The following is an 18,048-nucleotide window of genomic DNA, read 5'->3' as shown; positions in this document are numbered from 1 at the left end:
GGGGCGGACATTGGCCGACGCCGACTCGAGCGCGAGGGGGTCATTTTTTGTAGGTCTCTTAGCTCTTCTTGAACGAGAGGAAGTGATCTGAGAAAAAGGGAGAGGACAAGGTTAAGGGGAGGGGGCTTCCGCGGCGGGAGGTGGGTGGGTGGGTGGGGAGGGAGGAATGCAGCCCACCGCGAAAACAGAATCAGAAACGGGGTAATTTAAAAAATAAAATATTCATAATGTGAGATTTAATGCAAACACGCCCCAATCCGCCAGACCCCTTGCATGTGCTGGCGAAACCGGCGCCGCTCTGGAAAGGACGGGGCATTGTTTGGCAATGAGCGGGTCCTGCGGGACGGTTAGAGGCTGGGGAAGCACAATAAAGAGCATCCCTGCGAAGGTAAATGCCGGGGATCCGAAGGGCCGCCTCGTCACCGGCGGCTCGCCGCTCCTCGCACTTTCTCGTCTCTGCCCACTTACTACCTTGCCATCGCCATTGTCAACGTCTGACGTCCTTTCTCCCAGGGATGCAGGCAGATGTTGGGAATCGGGCGTGCATTATGCATGGCTCTCTGCTCCCCATTCTGGGGGGGGGGTTCAGTTCATTGTAGCCGGGCGTGAAATGCTGACATTGCCTTGTGCTGTAATGCAAGGGAGAATCTCTGAGAAACTCAGTTGACATCGAGACACACACACACACACACACACACACACACACACACAGAGAGAGAGAGAGAGAGAGAGAGAGAGAGAGAGAGAGCGCTTAATTGTGTTGACGAACTAATACTTTGCTTCAAAATTTGAACGTGGTTGTTGTTTTAAGATGACATAAACATGGCTTTAAAGCCCGCTTCGATCGGGGAGGCCATATTATTACTGTTGTTGCTGAAAATGCATTTATACATAGATATCAAATACACATTGCTTAAAGCTGCGGTGCTCAGGCACTGAGTAATTAACCGAACTGCCCACCCCTGGACCCCATCGCAGTTAACTTTCTCTTCAGGGACTGCTTTTCAGTCTGCAAAATGTAAGGAGTTTGTTTCATTCGTTAATTGGAGTTAGAGCTTTTCAGCAGTCTCCAAGGAAGCCTCCCCGAAGTAAAAAGTGGCTTTACTGGGGCTGAGCGTGCACACCTCCTCCCTCCCACCTCGCTCGATTTCAATATCTAGGAGCAAGACTGAGGATCGAAGTAAGAGCTGCTTCTGGGAATAGCTCGGTGGCAACGAATGTGCGGGTCCCCGAGCTGTGCAAGCCGCTATTTCGGAAGCCATTCAGTGAGCGAACAAACGTGTAACGGATTTCAAACAAATTTCAAAACCACTCACCTAAAAACACCTACCCGCCTCTTAGTTCTTTTGCTTAGGGACAACCGAATCTCATCACGTTTGGGAAGCCAGTCGAGCAAGTAGATAATTTGGGGGGTGGGAGGGCGGGCTGGGACTAACGAGACGAAGCTCGAATTTTTAAAAAATGCCCCATCGGTTGGGGACAGGCCATTTCGAAAAATCACTGGGAATGCATTTGGTTAGGAGTCCGAGGTCGCCAGCCTCAGTTCTCTGCGGAGCCTCGGCGGTCCGGGGCGTTCTAGCAGACGCACCGTCCTCGTGGGGGCTCGGTTTGGTTTGGGGGCCCAAGGGTTCGACTTTCGGGCTTGGCACTGGACATTTAGTCTCGATATGGGCGGACCAGCCGTCCGTGCACGGGACAAGTACAGCCTGGAGAAAGCTCGGGAGGACTGTGGTGCCCGGGCCCTTCCTCCTGCTCCCCTACGTGGGCCTCGGCGTGCCGCCCGCCGGCCCCCCGGGATCAGCTCAGGTTCCCCGAGGCGCCGCCACCACCTGGGCGTCCTCGGGTTGAGCCGACCCAACTCAGTGGCCCGGGCACCGGGGCGGCTCGGGAAGGTGCCCGCCTGGGAGGGCGGCCGAGTCCTCACGCGGCGGCCCGGGGGGGGGGGGGGGGGGGGGGGGGGGGGGGGGGGGGGGGGGGGGGGGGGGGGGGGGGGCATTTCTGTGGTTCCAGATTTCAACTTTGTCTGAGGTTGGCAAGTCTCCTGCAGAGCCGGCCCCGCCCGGACCACCGGCCGACCCCGCGGGAAGGGGGAGAGCGCGGCCCATATTGTTCTCTTCTCCTGCTTCTTCTTCTTCTTTTTCTTCTTCTTCTTCTTTTTCCTACCACGCCCCCTCCTCCCCGTGCCGCGCTCCGCCCCCAGACCCCCGCCCGGAGTCAGAGACCGGGGGAGGCGAAGCCGCTCAGGTTCGCGAGAGGGGGAGGGGAAGGAAAGGGTGTGTGTGTGTGTGTGTGTGTGTGTGTGTGTGTGTGTGTGTGTGTGTGTGTGCGGGAGGGGGTGGGGGTGTCGCCAGGACTACGTGGCTAAGCGCCGGGGCCTGTGGGGCCTCTCCATGCGGCGGCTGCGCGCCCGGCCCGGCCTCGTTCCGGCCCCGCTATGCGCCCGCGCCTCCCTAAATCCGCTCGGCGTGAGAAGCGAGTCCTCTCCTCGCCCTCCCGCAGCCTCGGCCTTTGGCGGGAGTTTTTCTCCGGGCGCGGAGGGGTTAAGCCGCCTCCGGTCAAAGGGGAGCTGGAGCGAGGCCCGGCTTTTAACCTGCCTGATCCTCGGGGGTTTGGAAGAGCCCCACGCTCTCGACTTGGAACAATAGTCCTCGGGCCCTCCCCACCTGGAGCCCTAGGAGAAAAGCCGGGGGTGGGGGTGGGGAACAATACGGCGCGCGCCCCTCCCTGCCCGCCTCGGGCCCCCACCCCCGCTCCCACTCGCGGGCCGCGGCCTCGGCTCTTTGGGTGAACGGCAACACAGGCTGCAGAGCTTTTAGGGAAGGGCCCTCAGAGGTCACCAGTTGGGGCTGGAAGGCACCTAAGCGAGAAGCTGCCTAGTTCCTGGCCTCTCCCCCACCTCCCTCCCCGGAGGAGACAGGGCCAGGGTGGATAATGAGGGACGAGCCAGAGGCACACGGGGAGTAGGAAAACGGCAGAGTCGAATTCGAACTCAGATTAACTGACTCCGAGTTGGGCAGGGCACGGCACCAGTCCCTCCTCTTTGACTCACTGGAAAACCGAGGCCTGGAGAGGTGGAGTGACTTCTGCAAGTCACGCAGCCGGTAAGAAGTCACGTGGAAGGCAGTAAGGACCGCTGGGAAGAGCACCCTTTTGGCCAGCCTTCGTTCACTTTTCTCCTTATTCGATTCGTGGACTTTTTAAAGGAGCTTCGGGTAGCCCCCTTCTGCTGGCTACTTCTGTTAGCTACTCCTGGTAGTTGCATCGGGCGCTGGGCTTGGCATTGAAGCTGCAAAACAAAATCGGGCATCTCAGCCCGAAATTCGGACTTTAAATTTATTCTGTGGAGAGAACCCCCCCCACCTCCCCCCATGCATGTGTATGTTTATGTGCACATGTCCGTACACATACATGTGTCTATGCATCTATACATATACCCAAGTGATACAAAAGACTTTCAAAGTAAATAGGATGGGACTGGACCTAGGGATTCTCTAGGGGTAGGGAATTCCCAGAAGAGGAAACTCCCAATGCAGATTGGCACCCAGTCTGCCGTTTCCTAGAATCATAATCTGGGGAGGAGGGGAAAGGAAAGGAATATCGATTTATCTAGTGGCCTACAATGTGCCAGGCACTGTGCTAAGGGATTTGCAAATATTTCACTGGAGACAATGTGGAGGTTAAATGACTTGTTCCGGATCACACTGCCACTATGTATCAAAAATAGACTCGAACCCATGGCTTCCTGGGTTTAAGTCTCACTCTCTGTCCACCAGGTAATTTGTTGCAGGGGAAAGGGTTCAGCATGAGGTGGGCCGGGAAAGACTTGGTCTTAGGAAATGATGCTGGACAGGAGCTAGGAGGTGGATGGATGCGAGAAGGAAATGCGTTCTTGGAGTTAGGTGCAACCTGGGTTAAGACAGGGAGGTGGGATAAGGACTGTGTTTTGTGACTCTGGGTCTCACTAGATGACCTCTCGGGTCCCTTTCGGTTCATAATTCTTTTAACTCCCAACCCGGCGCTCTTTGCGAGATGCTTGCACGGTCCTAGTTCCTTTGTTAAATTGTACATGTATGTAGCTAGTCCTCAAGGGACGGACTTTGAAACAATCCTATGAGTTAGTTGGTGCAAGAAATCTTGTTCATGGTTTATTTATATGAGATGAGGAAATTGAAGCTCAGTGCTAAAATGGCGGTCACAAAGCCAGGAAGTGACCCAAGTGAGTCTCCCGAACTTCAAGCCTGGCGCTCATTATGAGATGGTGCTGCAAGTGTGTGGTGGTGAATTTATGGGCCTGGACCCGAGCATCACTAAAGAATAATCCTACTTAAGTATGAATTGCTTTCAAGAATGAGATGCAGTTTAATATTATAGTTTGGGATCATGCAGGTTTACTTTAATCTCACCAAGTCAACGAAAAACTTATAAACATTTCTCTAACGTCTCTAACTTTGTAGATTTAATGGCATTTATCCTCAACTGATCTTTAAGTCAGTGGTGGAGAAAATAGTTTAAATTCTCCTTTGTGTCCAGTTGTATTTTCACATGTATTCTCTCGATTCTGATTGTTGTCGTGGCTCCTATAAACTTTTCTCTAAAGGACTAGAGTTTTTCTACAATACTGAAATCTAGAAACTTTTGGAAAGAGGAAAAAACTTCCCAATCCCATGAGAAATTTAAAGGAGAAAAATTTCCTAAAACATAGCCCCCAACCTCCGGATGTATTTATAAGCATTCTCCATTTTCACTTCATTCTTTCTGAAGAATCCTCCAGAATTAATGGAATGAATGCAATTTAATAGTTCATCTTTTCATATTAAAAAACATCAGATATGGTAAATCCGAAACAAGACCGAATGATCGGATAGGCAAGTTTGAAAGGCCAGACGGAAGTTTAGAAAAGAAGGCCGAGAAGTGGAAGTTAGCCCTCGTGAGCCTTGAAAGTATGCATCTTGAAATCACTCCTCCAACCAGTCTTCCTTTTAAATAAACATCATCTCTGCTGGAAGGATCATCATGGTGCTTACTTTTGGAGGTGATTGTTAGAAGTAAATAATGCTCACCAGATCATTGGTCGCTGATGAATAGCGAGATTTGGTGGCAAAAGAGGATTTAAAATATTTCTAACCTACTAGTGTGCTGCTTTCAGGACGCATTTTGAGTATTTCTGATTTGTTCTTTTTGCAGACTGTTTTGAAATTACTAGTCGTGTGTGTTATATAAGTAGATTGCAAGTAAACCTAGTGAATTAAGATGATTCTCTATCAGTTTAATTTATGTTTTATAGTTAGTTTTAGCCTTCTGATTTGATTGCCTTAGTAATGTGAATTGCCTACAGCTGCTGATGATACAGCTTTAATTCTGTTTTAAAGGTCATGTAAACATGTGCCTGTAGCATAAGGAATGCAAATTCAATTCCCTTTTAATGTTTCCTCACATTCACTTTGCAGTCTTCACCTAGAAAATTAGCAGGATTTAATATGAAACTGTTTTAATGTTATGATTTCATTAAAATCCCCTTCACTTTCCTTTTTGCAGGGCAAAGAAGTCTTCTCAGACAGTGTATCACATAGCTCTTGACACATGTAACACCATTTGCTGGCGAAACAGAAAAAGGGTTTTGTTAAAATTGCTTGACTTTTTAGTTACTTTCCTTAATAAAGACAAACAGGCTTCATTCTGGGCATCGGATAGCTGCAGGTAAACAGTAGATACTGTGAATACTAGTGAAGCTAGCGAGACTCAATATTACAGTGGTAAGAGAATGTGCAAGGGTGAGGTTCACAGGCTTTTCTATTCAGTTAAAATATCGAAAGCGAACCGGGGAGAGGATATGTTAACTGGGAAATTTATTTACAACAGGCTTGGCATAGGCATGTTCCAAATTGGCAGGGATAGAAGCTGCGTTCAGGCCCCTGGGTGCTCAGGCTTAAATAGAAATCGTTGTGCAGAGAGGTAATTTGAAAATATTCTTTAAAAACAGTAAGCCCTTAAGATTAGTGGGGGAGTAGGAATCTGTATTATGTCAAAACTTTTTTTTAATTGCCAAAAAGTTGGATAAATCGGTAGATTCTACGAGTTAGTAAGACAAGGTGTGGGGCATTTGTGGGATGAATGGGGAGGAGGGAGTCAACCACATAAGCTGACGTGAAATGGAATGGACTTCTTTTGCTAAAAGTAAAAGAGTTTACTTGCCTGTAGAGCTCGATTTCAATTTTGTAGCAGCATAATTGGCAGTACCCCGTTTTAGGGTTTCTATCTCTGCCATGCACATTTTCTCCAAGCCAAAGCTTGTGTACACTGAGCTTCAGCTGGGGGGCATCCTTTCATATATATCTCTTCCCACAAATTGGATTGGACAAGAGATAAGAGCATTTAAAAAAAAAAAAAAAGAAAGGAAGGAGGTTCATTGGTTAGCGATTCAGGTACCAACAACAACAATTCATTTAGAAGATGAAGTCTGAATCACTTAAGATCAGTCCAAAAATGCAATTTTATTTGATATCCAGCAGCAGTGATTTGAAAGCTTAGCCTTTTCAACTCTGAAAGATGGCCACTGTGCTTGTAATGAGAAACTTTTTCATATTTTATTCTGCCCAGGGATGGTCATAGATAGATTCATGGATACCCATTTATCTAAAGAGCTCTGTTGGTGTTCCCAGCAAACAATCTGTAAGCGAAACGTATTTTAAATTCTAATGGAAGCTTTGGCTCTAGCTTGCCACTCACGTTTGTCAAGAGTTTGTTCCTTCCCTTTTCTTTTCAGCAGTGGAAATCAGCACACAGAGTATCTTCCAAAAATGGAGCAAAGGGTGCATCTGCTTGGAGTCTTCTCCATAATCATATAGCATTGTCAGGATTCTTGGCCCTGGAATGTCAGCAGAAGTGGCTTCCGTGTACTAGTAAAAGTGGCCTCTCTGGAGATGAGGCTACCAGTGTGTTGGCAAGTACAGCTTTGTTAGCTTTCCTCCCCCCCCCCTTTTGCTGTTCAGTTTGACTTATAACATTAACAAAACAGATAGGAATTTGTATTTTAGAAAATGAGTAAGGTATCGATGCCTATTTGTCCACAGAACGATAGCAGCACCTGTGAAAGCCATCTTACGCACCGATAGCAGAATTTCAAAATATGATCGGCCTTTTATTAGAGACCTTTAGATGCTGGCAACGCTATTTTCTTGCTCAAGGCAAATCTGATGTTATGTGCAGAATGTCTTCATCTTTGTTCTTTGACCAAGATTAGCATGTAAACGTCCACGTTCCCAGATTGACTTTAAATGGTCAAAATTATAGAGATTTGGCTTGCAAAATGTCCTTTCAAAAAGAAATAAACAGTGCTCGCTTCCGCAGCACATGTACTAAAAAGAAACGAACAATAAGCAGTATTGAACTTGTCCAAACAAGATTCCTGCTTTCAGAGTCTCGGTATATTGCTTCCGATCAGAGTGAGCGGCTGCCCAGCCATTTGCTTGTGTGCACTGGATGTCACTGTCCTCTGATGATGCTTCATCTATAGGTGTCAGTTTCAATGTAGGTGCATATTTTCCTTTGATGGCCATTATCCTGTCAAAAAGATACCAAGATACTACTCACAGTTGGAAATTAGATATTGCATGACAGCTTTATATGCCACAGCAAAGAACACTCTGTGTGTGTGTGTGTGTGTGTGTGTGTGTGTGTGTGTGAGAGAGAGAGAGAGAGAGAGAGAGAGAGAAGAGGAGAAAAGAGAGGAGAGAAGAGAAAAGGAGGGAGGGAGGGAGAGTGGGTAGGAAGAGACAGAAGCTGAGGTCTCAGAAAAATACTTGACCTCAAGCAGCTTAACTTAATGTATTATGAAAGTGTAAAAGAAAACCAAGTTGCTTTCACATCCATTCTAGGAATGCTGCAATTCACTGTCAAGATGTTTCATTGCCAGGGCTTTTTGTAAATTGTATATGCATGTATTCTGAAGACAACCTTGAGTGCTCTTTAATGAAGTTAAACTTTCAATCATCCATTTCCAACTTCCTTCAATTGTTATTTTTTAATCATCAATTTATAGTCCCTATAGGGTGGTCCATATATATATAGATATATATTTATGTCACTTTCTGTTTGTGTTTTGGAGAATGAGTAATTTGCACAAAAATGTAATTCTTAGAGAAATGGTCCATTGTGGATTTTTATTAATGTTGTACACTTCATCAAACGCTTCACATAAAAGAGACTTAAATAATTTTATTAAATTAAAAAGGCATTGAAAAGCACCCCTGGTAATCTCTTATCAAAAAATTACTTTATATTGTAATACAGATACTGATTCTTTCGACATGTCTATTCAGAGAAAGTTTATATATTTCCTGAAAATCAACTTCATTAAAACAACTCCGAAAAGCACAATTTGCTTGAAACACTGAACTGCACTTATACATTTCCTAATAATGTATGTTCTCGGATGTTCCACTATGTATTTTTCTTCCTTATCTTATATCTGAAGTTCTATTTCCAACCCCTCCACCCTGTGTATTTGATCATTTCTTCAAGTCCCTTGGCTGAACCAATCTCTTTTCATGCAGAGGATAAAAAGAGAAGAACTTCAAAGTGGGTTCAGGTAATTAACAGCTGAGGGGAATAGAATCTAAACCATAGGCCCTGCTTTGCACCCAGGTCTGCTCCCGGAGCCAGCCGGCAAGGGAGTGCCTATTCCCTATAGCATCCAAACCTGCTTCCTCTGAACAGCTTGGCTAGGCCGCCAGTTATCACATCTGCATTTCAAACACCATGTCTCTGGCATTAATTATTAATTAGCCTACAGTCACCCCAGAGGATTCAAGTTTCAGTCTGCACATACTTATTCATTGACCTCTATCTTAGTTTTTGTTGGGAAAAAAAAAGCCAGAATGCTTAATAATTTCCTTTCTCTTAGACCCTCTGTTTCAGCTTCATGGAAGGAAAACAGTATATTTTCAGAATGGGAAATAGAAGTCACAGGGCTATACCCAAATTTATTTAGAATAAAATGCTCAAAGGTTGATGGTGATAGTCCGGGGGAATTGCAGATGGAGAAACTTGCAGAACGATTTATAGGCAGTACTGAGTACATGGAGGTATTTTTATGCTTAAGAAATTGCTTTACTGTGGCATCTCCAAACTAGGAGATGAGATGATGACACAAAACCAAATGTCTTTTAGCACCCAGTTGGGTAAATGCCATTCCAGAGCTTAGAGAGCTAACCACAGCTCATCTGTGGATCATTTTTCCAATCAACCGAAGCAGCGATGGCCGTATCTGAAAGAAAACACGGCGGCAACCAAATGTGGAGAATTTTTGTTGATGGGGAGGTAAACCTTTTAAACCAGCGATAGTTCAACAGGTGAACTTTGAAACTCCATCATCATACTATTTTTGCCAAATCTTTGCCTTTAAACGAAAGTGACTTGCATTTGCTGCTTTCAAGGGCTTTCCTTGTTTAAGGCTTCCAGGCTTAAGTGGCCAGAATGGGATTAGAACTCAGGTCTTCTCATTCCATGTACGGTTTGAGTAACTAACAGGTTTCAGACCCATTGGTGAGTTGGGGCACTTTTACCCCAAGCTCGTGAAGACTTTCCCTGGTGAAATGGGCACATGAAAACAATTTGTTTCACTGGTGAGGAAGGCAGCTGAAGCAGGCACTGTAGAACATGTGGTTAGGCATCAAAGATGCTAAGGTCATCCACTGTATTCCTGGCAATTACCGGCCGTCCTAACTTTTGTCCTGCCACTAGACTTTGATTGATGATTCTGACTTTGTGCAGCTCTGCCTCACTGAAATCGAACTTACAGGAGAGTCAAGATATCACTCGGTGGTGTTTTTGGTCCTCTCGGAAATGAAGGAGAAGCAACAACTTTCCGTCTCCCAACCTCTAACAATTCAAGGCCCGAGGACAGATTCTTATGCTCTTTCCTCACTTTTGAAAACTCCATACATGGGAATGGTCATTGCTCTCTACTCGGGAGCTGTAGCTTCTCCTCAGGGTAAAGCTTTTTGTTCTGGAGACCTTGCCCCTGCTCAGGAATTCCTCTCCCTATCCCCGGCCCTCTATCAGTAGAAATGTTGCTGCTCCTCCATGCCAGCTACAGAAGATGCAGCCAGATGACCACTGCTGGAGCCCTCATGGGAGCTTCCCCCTTCCCATGATACTCCGTAGGAGCTATGGCACCCCATACTCCAGCCTCTGAAGGAACTCACATAGGACAAGAGGAGAGGGAGAACTTGGCTCTGTCTGCTTGGGCTGGGAAAAATGAGTTTGAACTAAGAACCCAGAACATATTTTTCCCATAGGCATCGTGGTATGGTGGCTAGAGAACTGAGCTTGAGGTCAGTGAGACATAGATTTGAATCCTTTTTCAAACACATACCAGTTCTATGACCTTGGGCAAGGCACTTAACCTTTCTGTGCCTCAGTTTTCCCATATGTAAAATGAGCATGATGATAAAAGCACCTACCTCATGAGGTTGTAGAAACGATTAAATATAAATATTTTGTAAACCTTCAAGTGTGATAGAATTAAATGTGAGTTATTTTACTAACTCTCATCATAGGGACGTGATGGTACATGATGCTTAGATTTTAACCATACTAGAATAGTATGATCAGAATTATAGAGAAGTGCTGGAAGACTGGCAGTTGGTAGGTGTTTTAATGGTCAGAGGTAGATGTGGATTCTAGACATGTAAACTTGACACTGATGACACTGATAAAAGGTCTACGTCGTAATATGACATGGATGGGTTGTGAACTGGGCCATTGGAGAGAGTACTCACTGTGAAGAGAGCACAGAGCCATGGGAATATCAAAGCATATTATGAAACGGAGTATGTGAGCACTGTGAGCCCAGAGCAGTAACCATTAGGAGCTAGCTGGTCATACCTAATTAAGCTCCTATCCTTTTTGGACCATATACTCTGGGGTATGTGGAGATCAGTGAAGCGCTTCCAAAAGTTTCTCATGATGTCCAGATGGAAAAGATGGAGAAATGTGGGCTGGCTGCTAGAAAGTACAGCGAGGGTGACTGAGAATCAGCCAATCAATTGTCCTCAAACAGTATTGATAGATGGATTGACGCTGATTTTTTTTTTAAAACCCGGACAGCCTTTCTAATAATATGCTCGGATGTCATCGTTGTTGGCTGACTTTGCAGTCAGGAAGATGGGTTTGGGGACTAACGTCTGCTAGTTGGCTGGCAATGGCCGAGTCACTTCACCTTCTAAGCTTCCCTTTCCTCAGCTTTTAACGGGGCTAATACCTGTAGTATACCCACCTCCCAGACTTGTTGTAAGACTTCTTTGAGGTGATGTCTCTAATGCTTCTGGAATACTTTTAATGAAAGACTGAAAACTCTCTCATGGAAATCAACATATAACAGTTTTCTAATCTAATCTCCTAGGCTAGTACACAATTCCAAACAGCATGACTGACTAGCTCCTAGTAATTAATGCAAACTTCAAAGCATTATGTTATCTATTGTTATTATTGTAATCTTTATTATAATTATTATTTTGTCCTCATCTTTTTGATGGTGTTCAGATAAAAATGATAGTAGCACAAATCACATTTTCTTATTGTTCTTTTATAGTTAATGTTCTATAGACTATTGTACCGGTATATACAATAACTGCTTTGTATACTTGAATAAAGTATTAACATTTAATTGTATCTTCTTTGAATTTTCTGAAAACATCTTTGCTCAAGCTTCAGGAGCAGATGGGATGACAGGGTTGATGTGGACCTTATCCTCTAAAATTACTTCTTCTACTTCATAGGTATCTCCCATATGACGATTCACATATTCTTTTTCCCTATTAGTATGAGAGCTCCTTGAGGTCAGGGACTGTTTTTGTGTGCATTTTCCTTTTCCTAACACTTTAGCATAGTGTCTGACACATAGTAAATGCTTAATAAGTGTTTGTTGATTGCTTGCTCGATTAATCCTTTTTTTGAATGATTTTGATTTCTTTTGCACGGCTTCTACATTTTGAAAGCATTTTAATCCTCTGTAATTTAATTTGGAGATTCTGACTTCTGGAGACGTGCCACTTATTTGAAATGGTCATGATGTTTTATGCATCATCGTTACGGCTGGGCGACTAACAAGGCAATGTTGAGGTGTGTATTTGTAGAATAGGTACTTCTTGTCTGTCAATCCATCAAAGATAAGCTTCTAAAAAAATTTCTATCCATCAGAGTATGTCTTGCTAGGTATTTGGTAGGTGCTAAATGTTTGCAGCTGCAGTGATGAAAATAGTTTCAGTTGATTCTTTGCCAATTTCTTCTGATCCTTAAGTCCAGGTACCTTAAGTATAACCCTTCTCTAATTTCTGGTGGTGAAGATCTGGTCATGAATTGCTCTTATAAACTTCGGTTTGTGTCAGTAAATCCACACGACTCAACCATATATCCATGCGTCTTTGTTGACATATTATTGGTTAAATTCATATGACTGTTACCCATAGGGAGTCTTTTGAAACTCTTGTTTCTTAGCCAGTCCGTAGACTTCATCTGGAGGTAAAATATTTTCGGTGACATGCAAAAATCCCATGGTATGTTCTTCTCGTCAGACTTGACTGTTGCTTTCTGCAAGAATATTTTTGTACGTTTTTGCTCTAATGTCATGGTCTTGCCTTCTTGTTCTTGAGCATAAAGGAGCACCATTCATCCCGCTGGTCAGTCTTTTCAATGTGATGGTTTGGGCTGGGTCTCCCATGTAGCCCTATCCTGCCCTTGTTTCTTGGACTCTTAGGAGTAGTTGCATCATGTTGATGGGCTGGCTAACCCAGTTAATGGTATTGCCGAAGCACGACTTGCCATCATTTCAGACTTCTTGCCAGGCTTTCACAGCTCCTGTAACAGTCTCAGGGTGCATGGATTCCTCATGGTATGTTTGCCACTTATCTCCTTTGGTCTCTCCATCTTCTGTGGCTTGGAGGATAGGTTGAATTTGGAGAAGATTCTTATCGCCGTTGTTATCATCGTGATTAGGACCTTTTCTGTATTTTAGTCAGCAACTTCATTAAAAATTCGGAGTCTTACTTAGGAGCTATAGAAGCGATAAAAATCTGAGAGGGCCAGAAGGTTGTCTTTAGGCTAGCTAGTAGCATTTGCTTGTTTTTAAATTGGGCTGCAAATTCATTTATTTGATAAATGCTTAATAAGCTACTCTCATATGTAGAACTTTGCTAGGTGCTAGAGGAGATACAAAGTTTAGACAAAATGGCCTTCCCTGTTTTAAGGAGTTTTGAGATTCATTAATAACATTCAAGTACAAGGGAGGGGTGGTCTGGTAGAGGACATGAAATGCTGGACTTGAGCTGTGTGGCCCTGGTCAAGCCCTTAACTTCTCTGAGCCTCAGTTAAAATGGAGAGGATAATAACACTAGTAGTAGTAACTACTAGAAGTAGTAACTTCCAGGACTGTGCTATAAGGCTCCAGTAAAATCATACCTGGAAATTCCTTGCAAAATGTTCAAATGATACATATGGGTCAGTTATATGAGACATAATGGCATGTAGCAAACAAAGATTTCCCCCAAAAGGATTAATGCTGAGGTAAATCACTTTGCTAAAGTGAGTTTAATAAGTTTAAATGTCCCACGATTACAGGGGATCGATTGCGTTTGCTTGAGCTTTACCTGGGACTCAGGGGAAAAGGTGTATGTCAGCTTAACAAAGGGAACCATGAATGAGCTGTAAGTTTGGGAATTGAGGGTGGTGCTAGTAGTGAGCAGGAGAAGGGGCAGAGGAGATCAGAAGTGGGGATCATTGGGCCTGGGCTAATTTCCTTCTCTGAAATGGCCCTGCCTTTCTGGGACAGCAGGAACTAGCACATGACGTGGCCAGAGGAGGGGCAGAGAGCCAGAGGGGTGGCAAAAGAAGGCTTGGGTCCAGGTTGGAAGCAGTAGTCAGACACTCCCAGAGCATCTTCCTGGAAAGTTTGCTTGTGAAATGGCACCATTTAGCGGGCACTGAAAAGTCTCCAAAGAAGCCCGCTATTTGAAGTGGATGTTGAGCCCAGCCTCAAGGAGAGTCGGCCTCTGGAAGAGGTTCAGGCTCTCTCAAAGCATTTTCTAGGCCCTCCTGCCTAAAGTCATCTGAAGCAGTGCTTTAACTGCAGATTGGATGGGGGTGTCCATATATCATTTTTCCTGGTGTAAGGCCTGAGGGCTTTTAGTGGGGCATTCTCCTGGGGAGCTGACAGCTACTTGCTAATAATTTCAGATGACGCGTTGGTTAAGTCTAATCATTTACATTTTTGTGCGCCGTGGTATGCTTTTGTAAGTCATGCTAACTCTTGGGCCGGGTTTTGGTTAGTCACATGTTTTCGGCTTTTTTCTCTCCTTCAGAAATAGAAGGTTTTTTGGGGTTAGCTCTCTTCTTTTCCCCCTTTCTCTTTCATCGGCTTTAATAAAAAGCAATATGTTAAGCAAAAAAAGCGCTAAGGTTTTCATGTGTATGTGCCTCAAAATAGATTGTTGATACCTTTTAGTTTTACATCATTGCCACTCAAGGATATCTCTGTATCTCCCCTGCCATTGAGAAACTTCATTTATTTCCGGTGGGGGAGGAGCCAGTTCTCCTCTGTCCCACCCTTACCTTTGCCGGGCCAAGAGCAGGAGGCAGAGGGGTCACACCAGTCTGGGCCTGCCAGCCAGGTTGACCATGGCTATCGAACGCCATGTGCCCAAACAGTCCATCCAGCGGCGGGAGGAGGGTGCTTGCTTCCAAAACACACCGGGCTGGACTTTTCAATGGATTAGGATTAGAGGAAGCCTTGATGAGCCCACGGGTATACTGGTTGGTGCGGCTCTAGGTTACTTGAATTTCTAGCTGTGTGTAGGACCAATGTGAACCTTGGTGCCAGCATGCCCACATGTGTTGGTGGCCTCAAATGGCTGCACTGGCTGTTTGAGCTTCTTTGTGTCTAGAAGAACGTGGTCACGTTGGATACGGCTGCCCCGGCCCTGACAAGTATGGCACATCCCCAGCTGCTGTCTCAAATTGCTACCATTGGCGTCCTGTGGTGGGACTACATGCTCCAGCCTTCAAGGAAGGGTCCCCTTTTCCTTCTTGTGTCACTTTCTCCAAGCTTGGGAGAAGGGGATTATATAAGGCATTGACACTGGCTGCCTTGTTTCTAGCCTAGAGAAAAAGAGTTCCCATACTCTAACAGGTTTATCCCCTGCTGTATACAGAATGCATGACTTCCTCCACTATGAGATTTTGCAGGAATTAAGAAAGCCCCCGCCAGAATATTATTGTACCCCTCAACCAGCTTCATTCCTTTGGGACAGACATCTTGAGATATTCCAGAGAGGGATGCCATTCTGCCATCATTAACCATCGATGTCTTAGAGTATATTAATCTAGGACTATGTGAGAACCCTGAGGAGTCGGGTCTGAGAGGAGGTCTTTACGCAGGGAGATAGAAAGTAGCATGAGGGTGCCTGGGACCTGTTGTGGGGAAGGGAGGCACTACCTTGAGGGGAAAAGGTGTCAAAGGGGAGATCAGAGGTCCCGAAGACTTAATGTATGTGATGTATGTGAATGTAGGTGATGTTGGGTTAGATCTGAGTTGCCTTCTAGCTACAACAGTGTGATTCAGTAATCCCACACCCTTAGTGGGAGTAGAGAGATGTTTATCCATGCAATGAATCTGGTAGGGTCACATTCATAGGAGCTATCTCCAGATGACACCCTAGTGCAGTTATCCCTTCTGTCTCTTTGTACAATAGCTTGTAGGCCTTGGTTAAAATAGTATTGAAGTGATTTCCCCTGATCTCGAAGCTAGCTGTTTCAGATGCTTTGATATTTTCTCTTTCAGTTAACTCTGCAGAAAGTAACATAAGAGAAGAAAAGGGGAATGGAAGACCCATCCAGAAGGGACAGTGGCATGAAAACGAAAGCCATCAATGAAACAAAAAATTTTAAGGGGCACGGTGCTGAAAACGTTTGTACTTTTCTCTAAACTTGTTTACATTTTAAAAATGGGCTTAGCACAGTACCTGGCACATGATAGACATTTAAGAAATGATCACTGACTTTCTAAGTAGGCTTTTGTCCTCTCAGGAAGATTACATTTATCTTTCTTTTCCCACTCCTGGTTTTTACCTAGTATTTGATTTTGTATCTCTAATATTTTGTATTGTAATTAATTGGAATATTATTGTATCCACCCACCGACGTTCTTTTCTTATGTAACATTGTAGTTTGAGGTGACTTTGGGTTCTCAGAGAACTATCAGTTCTGAGCTTAGCAACAAGACAGGACCCACCTAAGTGTTAAGACATTTGTTATCTTGTTGACCAGTGAATAATTAATTTTCCCCTGAAGTAATTCATGAAGACAGTTTACTATGGTATGGGAGGTCATGATCTCTATTTGTGGCCGGAGTAGTAAGAAATAGAACAAGAAAGATAGGTGGGGGCCAAAATATAAAGGGCCTCGAATGTCAGGTTAAGGAGCATATTGGTAGGGTGCTGGGAAGCCATTAAAAAAGTTGTGAACATAGAAGTTATAGTAACCCAATGGAGTTTCCCTCCCTTGGCTCTGAATACCTCGGGGCGGGGGGGGGGGGGGGGCTGCCTTTTCCCTTTCCTTGTATCCTAAGTGCCTAGCCCATGCCTGGCACACAATGGGGGCCTGACAAATGCTCCTTGCCTTGATGTTCTAATTCTCAGGGAAGTACATTGTTCAGTGGATTTTCTCATAGATCAAAACCCAACTTTTATTTGAAGTTTTATCTGAAAGCATCATGGGCCAATTCCTCACTACACAAGCAAATAATAATGCTAGCTAGCATTTGATTTATTTATCTTTTAATTTTTTTTGAATTTTAATATTTTATTTTTTATTATAGATTTTTATTTACAAGATATATGCGTGGGTAATTTTTCAGCATTGACAATTGCAAATCCTTTTGTTCCAACCTTTTCCCTCCTTCCCCCACCCCTTTCCCCACATGGCAGGTTGACCAATACATGTTCAATATGTTAAAGTAGAAGTTAAATACAATATATGTATACATGTCCAAACAGTTAATTTGCTGTATAAAAAGAGTTGGACTTTGAAATAGTGTACAATTGGCCTGTGAAGGACATCAAAAATGCAGGCGGCCAAAAATAGAGGGATTAGGGAATCTTATGTAGTGGTTCATAGTCATCTACCTTAGTTCTTTTGATGGATGTAGCTGGTTCAGTTCATTACAGCTCCATTGGAACTGATTTGGTTCATTTCATTGCCAAAGATGGTCATGTCCATCAGAATGATCTCCTGGCCCTGCTCGTTTCACTCAGCATCAGTTCATGTAAGTCTCTCCAGGCCTTTCTGAAATCCTCCTGCTGGTCATTTCTTACAGAACAATCATATTCCATAACATTCGTATACCACAATTTATTCAGCCATTCTCCAATTGAGAGGCATCCGCTCACTTTCTAGTTTCTGGCCACTACAAACAGGGCTGCCACAAACATTTTGGCACATACAGGTCCCTTTCCCTTCTTTAGTATCTCTTTGGGATATAAGCCCAGTAGTAACACTGCTGGGTCAAAGGGTATGCACAGTCTGATAGCTTTTTGAGCATAGTTCCAAATTAGCTAGCATTTTATAAAGCACATACAGATAGACATGTCACCCCATTTGAGCCTTCATAAATGAGCCTTCACATGCCCTGTATCCTGAAATCTTTGCTTTTTAAATGGACTTCTTAGAAATGACAGTTCATTGAGCTGATTTTAGAAAGGCCTGGAAAGATTTACATGACTTGATGCTAAGCAAAACAAGCAGGACCAGAAATATATTGTACACAGTATTATCAAGATTGTTGTGATGATCAACTAGGAAAGACTCGGTTTTTCTCATTGGTTCCGTGATCCAAGGCAATCCCAATAATCCGGATATAAAATGCCATCTGCATCCAGAAAGAGAACTTGGAGATTGAATGCAAAGCAACACATGCTGTGTTCACTTTTTTTCCCTCTCATGGTTTTTCCCTTTTGTTCTGATTTCTCTCTCTCAACATGATTCAGAAATGTGTAT

The sequence above is a fragment of the Sarcophilus harrisii genome, chromosome X, assembly GCF_902635505.1.
Source record: "Sarcophilus harrisii chromosome X, mSarHar1.11, whole genome shotgun sequence".
NCBI lineage: Eukaryota > Metazoa > Chordata > Mammalia > Dasyuromorphia > Dasyuridae > Sarcophilus > Sarcophilus harrisii.
This window is presented reverse-complemented; position numbering follows the sequence as displayed.